The following is an 11,914-nucleotide window of genomic DNA, read 5'->3' as shown; positions in this document are numbered from 1 at the left end:
TACTTTTGAAATTGGTGATCTTGTGTTGTTACATTTGTGCAAAGATAGGTTTCCTGATTTGAGAAAGTCTAAATTGCTGCCTCGAGCTGATGGTCCTTTTAAAATTGTGGAAAAGATCAATGATAATGCATATAAGCTTGAGTTGCCTGCAGATTATGGGGTTAGTCCCACATTTAACATTTCAGATTTAAAGCCTTACTTGGGAGAAGAAGATGACATTGCATCGAGGACGACTCCAATTCAAGAGGGGGAGGATGATGAGGACATCACTCTTTCGGATACACACACACCGAGTATTCCTCCAACAATAGGTCCATTGACACGAGCTCGTGCACGTCAACTAAATCGTGAGGTGAGCTCGTTCCTTAGTGTTCCTTTATATTTTGATGAGGATGGGATGCTACTGAATAATTGTGATGTATTGTTACTTAGGAACACGGGAGAAGAACAGCAAGGGCGCCCAAGCCAAGGTGGAGGTCCAATCAAGTTCGAGTCCGTTTCGGAGTCCAGGATCAGCCTGCACTAAAATCGTCTCTCAGGATGCATACGGACTCCGTTTTCGACGTTCTACACATGGTTGGAAAGCTAAGGAGATAAGATTTCCAACGGGACTGGTCCCATATCCAAATTATTTCTGAGTCAACGGGAATCGTCGAAACAAGTGGACATCCAGAATCTGTCAAGGTGCTGCGCCACCATCTTTTGGGCTGTTGGGCCGTGTATCGTGTTGGAGTCCATTAGGGACGCGTTCAGGGGTCCTTGGCCGACCCTAGTCTTTTATATACAGTAGCTGCCACCCTAATTAGGGTTGGGTTTTGCTTAGATATTGATCTACACACAGTTGTGAGATTTTCACTCTTGTTCCGGACCGACTAGGCCGCCGCAAGTGTTTGTGGAACCCCGACTTCGAGTGCTTGAATTTAATTCGCAATATTTCAGATTGCATCTTCTACGTTCTTGCTTGTGTTCTCGGTACGGTTGCAGGGATTGAGCCTTCTTGGCGAGGTTAACCGCGCGACACGGTTGATAACCATCGGAGCTGTGGTGTAGTGATTGCAAGTGAGACGATCTGTTCGGGTCGAAACCTTTGGATCATCAACGTCGAGTTCTCCACCCACTGACTTATCGCTACCTATCGGAAGATCAGGCCAACATTGCTCATCAAGCCTGGAGTGGAATGAATGTAGTTTGGAGCAAGATTCTAGGGACATTGAAGAACTGGCAAGGTTTCTGTTTGGAGTCAAGGTTGGTGAAGATGGATCACTGTTTGGCATTGGTATGAAGATGGTGTAGGAAGTTCCGAAGCTCGGATGGTAGTTGACTACAACTAGGAACATTGGTGTTGCTGATAGATCACAATTGGATGAGGGTTGTCAGGATCTTTTTAACATGACATTAGCAGAGAGAACTTTGGACTTATTGGAGTTGGGGCCAGAACTTATGGAACCAGAGTTGGAGCCGAAACCTCAGGAGTCGGAGCCGAAACCTTAGGAGTAGGAGTCAACATCGAGGCTTCAGGGGCTACAGTTAGGACCAGGGCCACGGGATCGGAAGTCAGGGCTGGTGGTGACATGGGGTCTCCGATCGGTGATCCTCCGCTCGCTAAGAAGTCATCCTCCCAGAGCGTCACCACTGAAAGAGGGCGAGGCTAGCGACATGACCTCTAAGCCCCCACCTTTGTCTGGACTTGTGGCTCCTGTGATCTTGACATCATCTGACTCCTCATATCGGATGCCCGTGTGTCTTGTCCTTTGGGTCAAGCCGTCTGTGCCCCGGTCGCTTTAGGATTTATGCTGGCAATTACTTAGGGTCAAGCCTAGTCGAAGTACAAAAAAAAGGAGGGAACAACTCGAGAGGCTCACGGACAAGACCAGGGCCCGAGCGTCAGCCTCCATTTCCACAATGGGGATCGGGACGCCCTGGAGATTAGGCTCGGGGGCTGAGTTGATCAGAAACTTGGTCCCCTGCTCCACCACATCCGGGGGAATATCTGTGGGAAAGGAATGACTCATGAAAGATATGCCCATAGCTCCCCTAATAGCTACTAGGGATAAGTCACTACCTGGCTCACCTTCTCAGGCTAGGTCCTCTACAGTCGTAAACTCCCAAGCACCGGAAATCCTCGACCTTAGAGGACATAGGCGGCACTTGATGAAGTCCTTGGTGACATCCCATGCCATCAACCCCCATTCCTTCAGCTCCCAGATCTCAGCGATGAGGGCATGAGAGACTGTGGTGGGTCTCGTCTCCTCCATCCACTACGGCCTCACTAGCAGCGCAAGACCTCAATACGGGAGTTCATGTAGGCCAGGTTTGTAGTAGAACCACTTCTTCTTATGCCACCCCATCTAGGAACTCTTGGTGCAGAAGCCGATGTACTCCATCGACTTCCCTCCTTGAAAGCACAATCCGTCGCCGCCAGTGACCCTGCCCATAAATCCCTTCAGGAGGTAGAAATGCCTGAAGAGACCGACTTACGGATGCACGCCAAGGTAGGACTCACATAGGTGTGCAAAGACACTGAGCATAACGAAGGAATTGGGGTTGAGATGGATGAGCTTGATGATGTAAAAGCTGGGCACTTGGAGAAAGAAGCTAGAAGGGGGAAAATGGAAACTGTAGTAGAAGAAATGAAGAAAGACAATAGTACAGGTGGTGTTTGGACTAGGGGTCGTCTTGCCTGCCACTGGTGAGCAGGCGATCAAGGCGCATGAGGGAATGGCCTCGTCGCGTTTCACTCGGGCCAGAACTACCTTTGAAATGTTAGATTTTGGCCAGGGCAGCGTCAGTAGCAGAGGTCTCCAGCCTATTGATCTTCTTGGACCCATGGCGTCAAGAGGAGGCAAATGGCAGGTCTAGGGTTTTTGGAGGTGGTTGCAGCGCGAGAGAAGATGGCTCAAGAAAAACTATGATGGAGGAAGTAAACGTTATGTGGGCCCCCATCTCATTTTATACAGAGGTGGAGGCACTCTAGGTACCTCTCTGTCTAGTGTAGTAATGGTTCTGAGTACGACTCAGGGCCATGCTCTCCCACGTTAACGTCTTATCGCATTTAATGCTTGGAATACCTTTCGACGCATGCGGGGGCAGCTAGAGCAGTAACCAGAGAAACCAGTGCACTACTCCGTCGAACGCTCATAGATTCCAAATCTCATCATGATCTCTTGTTAGGTAAAGATTCTTTTCACCATAACCCAAAATCTTCACTGCAACGGTTCAAATTTCAAACCTGACCAATGACAAGTGTTTTTCCCTACCCTTTCAAAAAATCGTTTCGATATTTCTCGGATGAATCAGAATTCCTTCTTGAATGAATGGGAATTCCTGCTCGAAGCGAACACCTTCTCGGGAACTCACTTGAGAACTCGAAGGTGTTCGGAGTCCCGAATAGATGACCCAAGGACTCCAAGAACCCGGTGAGACTTATCATATTATTCAGGGACCTGAGTTCTACTTGAGGATGTGGTGAGTCAAAATGTTTATCTTTGCTAACCAAGCTTTTGATCCATTGAAGCCTCATTTCACGTACGGGTAGGGGGCTTGGCTATGAGTAGTATAAAAATACCATATCTGGCCACCCCAGGGTCTCCTATATTCTTGGGGCATAATTTTATCATTAAGAATCCCTAAACGTTTGGAAATTGCACGTAGATGCCCAGGATATCTCGTAAACATGAAAGTTTATCTCCAAGAATGATAAGGAAGGACTCCTAAAGTCATATGATAACCCCCTATATATACAGAGCCAGGGGACCCAGTGGAGGAATAAGCCCATCGAAGTCAGTTGAAGCTATTCAAGCCTACATGAGCTTTGAACCCTCAAGCCTTCTGTATTTTAGATATGCATTAGCAACTCTCCCCAACTACGCACAAGGAAGCCATTCGACTAGGTTTAGATACATCTAGGCTAGCCAAGAACTCCCTTGTAAATAATCTTAGAGATCAACGCAAAATCAATAGGACGTAGGACTATTATTCTAAGAGAGGCATGCACCTATATAAAATTATGTGTGCTACGTGATTCGTCTATGAGAAGCATCCCCTACTCTTTCTACAAATTTGTGATATCGGCGGTTCACCAAGCATCAACACTCGTGCTATGCAATACATCTTCTAATAATTCCATCAGTTCCCTGTGATACAAGTGAGGATCCTCCCAAAAATAATATCATAATTCATGAAAGAACTTGTTCCTCTGATGCAAAGTTAAATTAGAAGGTATATACTTTCCAATAATAAAATTAGCGTAATCAGCGAACCATGGTACTTCAGCTTTGATTGCAGCTAATGGCTCATCTAGAAAGGAGTCATTTAATAGGGACATGATCACCAAGAATATTTTCAAGTATAGATAAATTTACCAATACGGATTATCTTCTCATTTCCTATCTATTATTTGTAAATCAAACTCTTGTAATAAAAGAACCCATCTAATTAACTTAGGCTTAGCATATTTCTTTGTCATAAGATATTTAAGAGCTTAATGATGGGTTTGAATAATAATTCTTGATTCAACAATATATGATCTAAACTTATCGCAAGCAAAACAATATCTATAACTCTTCTTCAGTGGTAGCATTATTCTTTTGAGCATCATTAAGAGTTTTACTAGCATAATAAATAACATTCAATTTATTATCTGTATATTGACCAAGAACAACTCCTAAAATGGCAAGTCTCAATCTAGAGGCTGCAAAATAGGGGCCGAAATCAAGGCCTTCTTGAGGGTCTCAATGCTTCCATGTAATCAGAGTTGAAGTCAAATGGTACGTCCTTCTACAAAAGGTTAGTTAGTCAGAGGTCGAGACATTTTTGAGAAATCTTTAATAAACTCTTCTTCCAAGTCTTTACTTGATCAGCAGGGAGTGAATGAAACCACATTTCGCCATTCCCACAACTGAGAAAGGGAACATACGCAGCCTGGTGGTGTTACCAGTGATGTCTTGATGTTGATCGTGCTATAGATTTCCACGAACGTCTGAAGATGCATGTTTGTGCCAGAAATGCTTGTGTTAGCGGTTCTTATGCCTTAGAAATTTATCATCCACAAAACACAGAATTGTCGTTGTAGTATTTCACCTTGAAATATTCCAAGGTATCGTACTTATTTCTCACTGAAGCAATACATTGGGTTAGGATAATCATTTAGACAAGTAATCTATATATTACCTACATTTCTTTAGAGGGATGAATGAGTGCAGAGGGTTGTGGATACAAAAACCGATATCCACGCCTACAGATTCAAGATAGATTCAGAGAGGTAGCTAACCAGGAGCGACACTGAGTTAGAGTACTACAGTTCCTATGCTAGTGGTCATAAAGTTAGCACAATATTTTACTACACATGTCAAGGTATGGAAGCTACAAATTAATTAACCAATTACGGAAGCTCGGCTAAGAGCTATCACCATCTTAGCCTCACCCTTAGAGGTATGGCATGCTGGGTCTCAGAAGACCAACTGATAATGACTTGCAATCGGGCCCTACTGCAGGAGTAAAAACCTTGCCACACATGGTTAAATTACCAAAGTCTAGAATAACATCACTAGCTACTCACAGACATATAGGTCTAGTAGAGCACAAGGCACCTTTAACTCACAAGCTCACAATATTCCCAATCATGGCCTACCGAGGCATGTGGGCACTCAATGGTATAGACACCTGCCCCTACTAGTATTTCACGACTATCGGGCCTCTACGGTTTATGTGGAGCTTTACGGCATACAGCTATCCTATGCCACAACGCACGGTGATTGGCCCTAGGGACACTTTCGCTCACACTTAGGGACACATCTAGCATGCATGGCACTACTACGAAAGCAATTTGTAGAGGCAGGTCGTAACCCATTTCCACAGGCATTTAGCCAACCCGCCTGGGATCGAAGGCCTGTGGAAATGAATGATTTCCACAGGCGGTCCTCTTTCGGAACCGCTTGTGAAAACCTTTTCCACAGGCGGTCCACTTTAGCTTCCGCCTATAGATATAAAGATTTCCATAGACGGGTGACATAAGGACCCTCCTGTCGTATGTAGTTCTTTCAAAAAAAATAATGATCATATATTTTATTCCCTCCAGATTTCACACAGTTTCAATACAGATTTTAACATCACAGATTTCAATAGCATCACAGATTTCAATATTTAACACAAGTACAATAATATTCACAAGTATTTTTACATCACAAGCCTATATTGCTAAGAGTATTTCTTCTCCCACTTACAAAGCCTCGGATGGCTAGCTAATTCGCCTCTGAGATCAAAGAATTTGCCACTCCTGTGGATGACTTCGTGCATAATAAACCGGCACATGTCACGTTGGATGTTTTGGATATCTTTGTCTGAAAGAGAGAGGTTGGTACATTGGATCATCCGTGCCTAGAATGAAAACACAACTAAAAGAGTTAAAACACTACTGACAACGGAAATATAACCAAATAAGAATATGCAGGCATAATGATGACTTACGTCCTCAGGGTTTGTTGTATACCTCTAGTTTACCCTAAGAAATTGGCAAACATATTATCCACAAAGAACGCTATCGAAACCTTGCTTATGGCACTTCAAATAAAAATGCAACGTATTCATTAGTTCAAAAAGACTTTTCGTCATAAATAGTGAGATACAAGCATTAGAAGTGTGTTATTACCGGAAAGTATGTATGGACGGTCATCGCATCCGGCTTGGCCATATCGTGTATCCCACCTTTTGTTACGTACCACTTGTAGGCCCTATTCGAATGCCCATAAGTAATTATCAATTCATAAATGATTTATAAGAATTTTATATATAGAGATTTCCTTTACCTCTGTATAACGTCAATGAAATCTTGGTAGGATTTTTGTTGAAAATCGGCTGAGTCAAGGACCACAATTTTGCTCGACTTCGGCATCAGCATTATACAAATATAGTGATTGCTACATGAATACTTATGTTAAATTCTTGATCGATCAATTAAGTTGAATATTTATGTTAGGTTCATGACGTATCACACTTATTTAAAGTTGTAGGGAGCCAAGATGTAGTCCTTATCCTGCATTTCTAGCATAGCTCTTCCTATATAGGTTGACATTTCGAGCCTGCGTGTTTTGGTCATTTCTCTTATGACCCTTGATTTCTCCTTATTACTCTTCCACTTAATCTTGGGGTCATCAGTCCTCAAGTTCACGACCATGTTGGGCTGAGAAATTCATTGCGAATTAATGAATCCGACGGGTGCCTTCAACTTTTTCGCATCGTTAAATTGCATTCTACAGAATAAGTCACTAGTCATTAGCTTCTATAGCATACATTGGTAGATATATGAACGTAATGGTATATTGTAGGCACTTACAGGCACCACGCGCTTATGAGATTAACGTCGAGTTTGTCACAGCAGAACAAAGCGTGCATGTCCTTAAAATCCACCATGAGATAGGAGTCTCCGCTTAGATAAATGTTAGCAGGGACAGAAGCAGTGATTATGGAGAACCACGCGTGATATGCTCTCATGTACCATTCGTGGAATCTCCTCATCTCCCATAGACCTTTTTGGAGTTGAAACAATGGCAGAAATAACTTTCCATGCTCATATTTCTTAGGAACATCCGGTGTAGGCAAGAATCCAACTGAGAGGTACTTAATGTTTTGCCGGTCTCTTTCATGAGATCGCTTTTCGCTGGAGATTCCTGAGTGGATGATGCTTTTGATTTTGATGAGGACAGAAGCCACCTCTTCACCGGAGATGGTAGAGTCTTTTTGTACAGGGAAACCATGACATGGACTCTCCGATGCTCAGGTGAATGTAGCGGAGGCGCAGACGCTGGAGGCGGAGGTGCCAGAGTCGCAGACAGTGAAGCACGATGCGAAGATGCCTAAGACGTAGATACTGGGCGCAGGAGCGAAGGTGCCTGAGTCAGAGAGGCTTGGCTCTGGGGCGGAGGTGCCTGAGGCAGAGATGCTGGACGCGAGGGTGGTTGGGACGCTGGTAATTGTGACTTCTGACGGCTGAAGATGATATCCCGTCTGGGCCACAGAATGAAGTTGCCAACAGCCTTATCGAGAATCTCGATACCCTCAGGTGTGTTGATGTCCAGTGGCTGTACCGAGTCCACTTGTACCCTGGTATAACCGGCCGGAATATCTTGATTGTGAAACACACGGTCTGGAATGGCCTGGCTCATGGCAGCCTTGACAGTGAAGTCTCCCCTGCCAATCGGAACATGTAGTATGCAAGGGGTAGCCTCTGTGATATCATCCACAGGATATCTCTGGTTATCGACCTGCATGGACCTGACACTGCCCCGAAAGCCTGGGCTTGTTGGTTGCTCTATCATCATTAATGCTGCCTTTTTCTTCTCCTTTTCATTCCACATCTTCATGAACTGGAACTTAAACTATTTTTGTATCTCTTCACGAGCTTGTACTCCCCCATTAGAGAGCAGGAGATCGAGCAGATACCAATCTTGTGCAAGATACCAATCTGGGCATAGCGGTCAATTTACTTGTTGAATGGTAGGGTGGTACAAGGTAAGGCTTGTAGCAGACGGGACTATACAACATAATAAGGCTCCATTTGTCATTGCGGTGGTTTTTTAAAAGTGCTTATTAATTTCTATTTTTAGATGCAATTGGAATGAGAGAATTTCATATTATATTGGATAAACAATATTTAGAGGACAAACAAACAAATTAGCATAATCTATCTAATCAACCAAGACATTAAAAACAAATCACACTAAACTTCACTTGTTCATTATGCTTGCAACAGTAAGCTTGTTGATTGATTAAGAGATAACCATGCAATACAAAATCCCCACACAGCAAACAAAGAGGATGAAAACATAATACTGAACTTAAATATGTTGCTGTTTCACACCAAGCTTAAGATTGTCTATGTCATATACTAAAGATTGGTTGAATTTGTGCAACCTCAACTAAAGCCAGTTCCCAAATCAAGCTAAGATCAGTAACAAGTGTTAAAATAGGAACCAACTGAACAAGTGTTAAAACAAAGAGATTGCTCTGAGTGCGGGTTACCGAATTAACAGCCATCCAACGCATACTATGATTTACTGATTAGTGTAACAAATCACCTCTAGAGCTAGGCCGAGCTACCCAAGTTAATGATCAAGTATAAAACTCTGATAAAATCAACTACACAGTACCAGCCGACCTCCAACACTCAACAGAGGGAGCCCAATCGACACAGTACAGCAGGGCGCCCCAAACGACCAGCACAAGAGCACCAACAGAGGCGCCTACCAGCAAGGCCAAAGGAAAGAGAGAGCTCAAGGCGCCAAAAGGGAACCAGCACTGACCAGACCAAGCACAAGGGCACCCACCCAACAGAGCACAGAGAGCAAAAGTGAAACAACATCACAAACTGGCGACTACGGCCTAGCTCAAGAGCGCAAATGAATCACTAAACGAACTTAGCCCGCTATTATCACAGAGCTGAGAACATATATTCATAGAGCACGGCGGCACGATGGCCGGGCATCACAGAGCACAAGAAAGGACCATGGCTCGGCAGGAGCACCGGCTATGACGGCTCAGTCAGGCGTCACAGAGCACAAGAAAGGACCATGGCTCGGCTGGAGCACCAGCTAGGACGGCTTGGTTGGGCATCACAGAGCACAAGAAAGGACCACGGCTTGGCCGGGGCACCGGCTACAACTGCTCGGCCAGGTAGAAAGTGGGGATGGCTACTCACCGAGCAGTTAGGGTTAAGGGTCACGTGCGGGATCAGGGGTACCTCGGGCGGCAGCGGCTCCTCCTCGGTGGAGAGGCCCTCCTAGGTACCTCGGGCGGCAACAGCTCCTCCTCGGCATGACAGATGGAGAGGGCGGACGGAGAGGGCGCAGCTCCTCGTCGGGGGGCGACGGAGGGAGAGGGGTGGCCCTCCTAGTCGGGGGAGAGCGCGCGGCGGACGGGGGAAGAGGGCATGGTAGACGGAGCTAGAGAGGCGCGGCGGATGAAGCTAGAGAGGCGCTATTAATTTGGGCAGCCTGACGGAGTGGGTAAACTGAGTAAAAGGGTAGGGTTTTAGGGGCCTTGCGTGATTTTATATATAGTAGCCATTTCCATAATTGGTTACTAAGGTAAACCGCCTGTAAAAATTTATTTCCACAGGCGATTTCTTAGGTTACCAACCTTGGAAACGTATCTTTTTCCCTAGAACAGGCAATGTTTGTTTTTTGGGAAATATTCTTATATTACATATTAAGCTTCTTAAATTAAAGCATATAATTTGAATATTTGGATACAATATTCTATTAGCTTTTTAACGATGTTTGAGGTGGTCCTTGATTGTGGATACATTTCGAGTAAAATAACGCAAAACATCAACTTGTTTGGTCACAATGACATTTTCAGAAACAGTATAGTATTCAACAACTTACTCTGACAGTCAAAGCATACAATTTGAATATTTGGATACAATGTTCTATTAACTATTTGCCTTGAACTGTTTTACCTACACCATCAAGGCACATGTAAGGCACCACAGATATATATAGGGTTGCTTCTACAAGTTTGATCTTTTCTGGATCTCCGAAAGGCGGCACGTCATCAAACTGATTGTATTCTTCCTCATCCTCCTCATTGTCAACTCCGATAATTCTTTGTTTTCCAGCAACAACTATGTGCTTCTTTTCATTCGCGGGGTCGATTATATAGAAAACCTATGCGACGTGATCAACGAGTACCCACGGATCATCTTTGTGGCCTACAATGCTAAGGTCGACAGTTGTGAAGCCGTAGTTGTCTACCGCCATGCCATTTGGCTATTTGGCCCATTTGCACCGAAAGACGGGGATCTGCAGATTCACTCCATAGTCAAGTTCCCAGATTTCATCTATGAACCCATAGTAGGTGACATTTTCCCCTGTTGTGTCATAGGCTTATATCCAAACGCCATTGTTTTGGGTTGTGCTCTTCTTGTCCTTTGCTTTGGTATAAAACGTGTACCCATTAATATCATATGTTTTACATGACGTAACTAAACTTGATGGGCCACAAGCCAACATTTTCACATTTTTGTTATCTACAGATTCACCATCCGGAAGGTTTTGGTTCTTGAACCATGTAGTGAAGCGACGCTTGTGCTCTTTCAAGATCCAATCATATGAGCGGCCTTGATTTTCTGTGTGAAGCTTATTCAAGTGTTGCTCGACGTACGGTGCCACTATCTAGAGCTACTGTAAGATGGTGAAATATGCTTCTTCCACTGCTTTGTAATTATGATTGATGAATCTTTTCTTTCCTTTGGTCCCTCTCCCAGACAACCTCCCCTCATGTTAAGATACAGGTACATAAATCGGTTTATAATCTTTTATGTAATCAATGCAACACTCAATGACTTCCTCGGTACAGTAGCCCTCGATCATGAAACCCTCTAGGTGACACGATTCCTTATATTGCCCTTGAGAATACCCATGTACCGCTCAAACGCATACATCTGATGTAAGAATACAGGGCCCAGTGCAATTATCTCATTGACGATGTGAACCAAGAGGTGTACCATGATATCGAAAAAGGATGGAGGGAAGCACATCTCAAGTTGGCACAAAGTCTCTACCAAGTAACTATGTAGAGCACCCAGTTTTTCAGCATCGGTCACCTTCTGAGCAATTGCATTAAACAAGTGACACAACCGTGTGATGATCACCTTTATATATCTTGGCTTGATACCCCTGATTGCAATAGGGAGCATCTGTGTCATCATCATATGACAATCGTGAGACTTCATGCCGATTAGCTTCAAATCTTTCATCGAGATTAGATTCTTAATGTTGGATGAGTAACCAATCGGGACTCTCACCCCACGTAAGCACTTGCACAATGCCTTGTTCTCCTCAGGTGTCAGAGAGTAGCTAGCCGGGGGAAGATAATATTTCCCATTTGGTCTGTCTTCAGGGTGTAGCTCTGGTCTGAT

The sequence above is a fragment of the Phragmites australis genome, chromosome 6 (assembly GCF_958298935.1).
Source record: "Phragmites australis chromosome 6, lpPhrAust1.1, whole genome shotgun sequence".
Taxonomy (NCBI): domain Eukaryota; kingdom Viridiplantae; phylum Streptophyta; class Magnoliopsida; order Poales; family Poaceae; genus Phragmites; species Phragmites australis.
Note: the sequence above shows the minus strand (reverse complement) of the source record.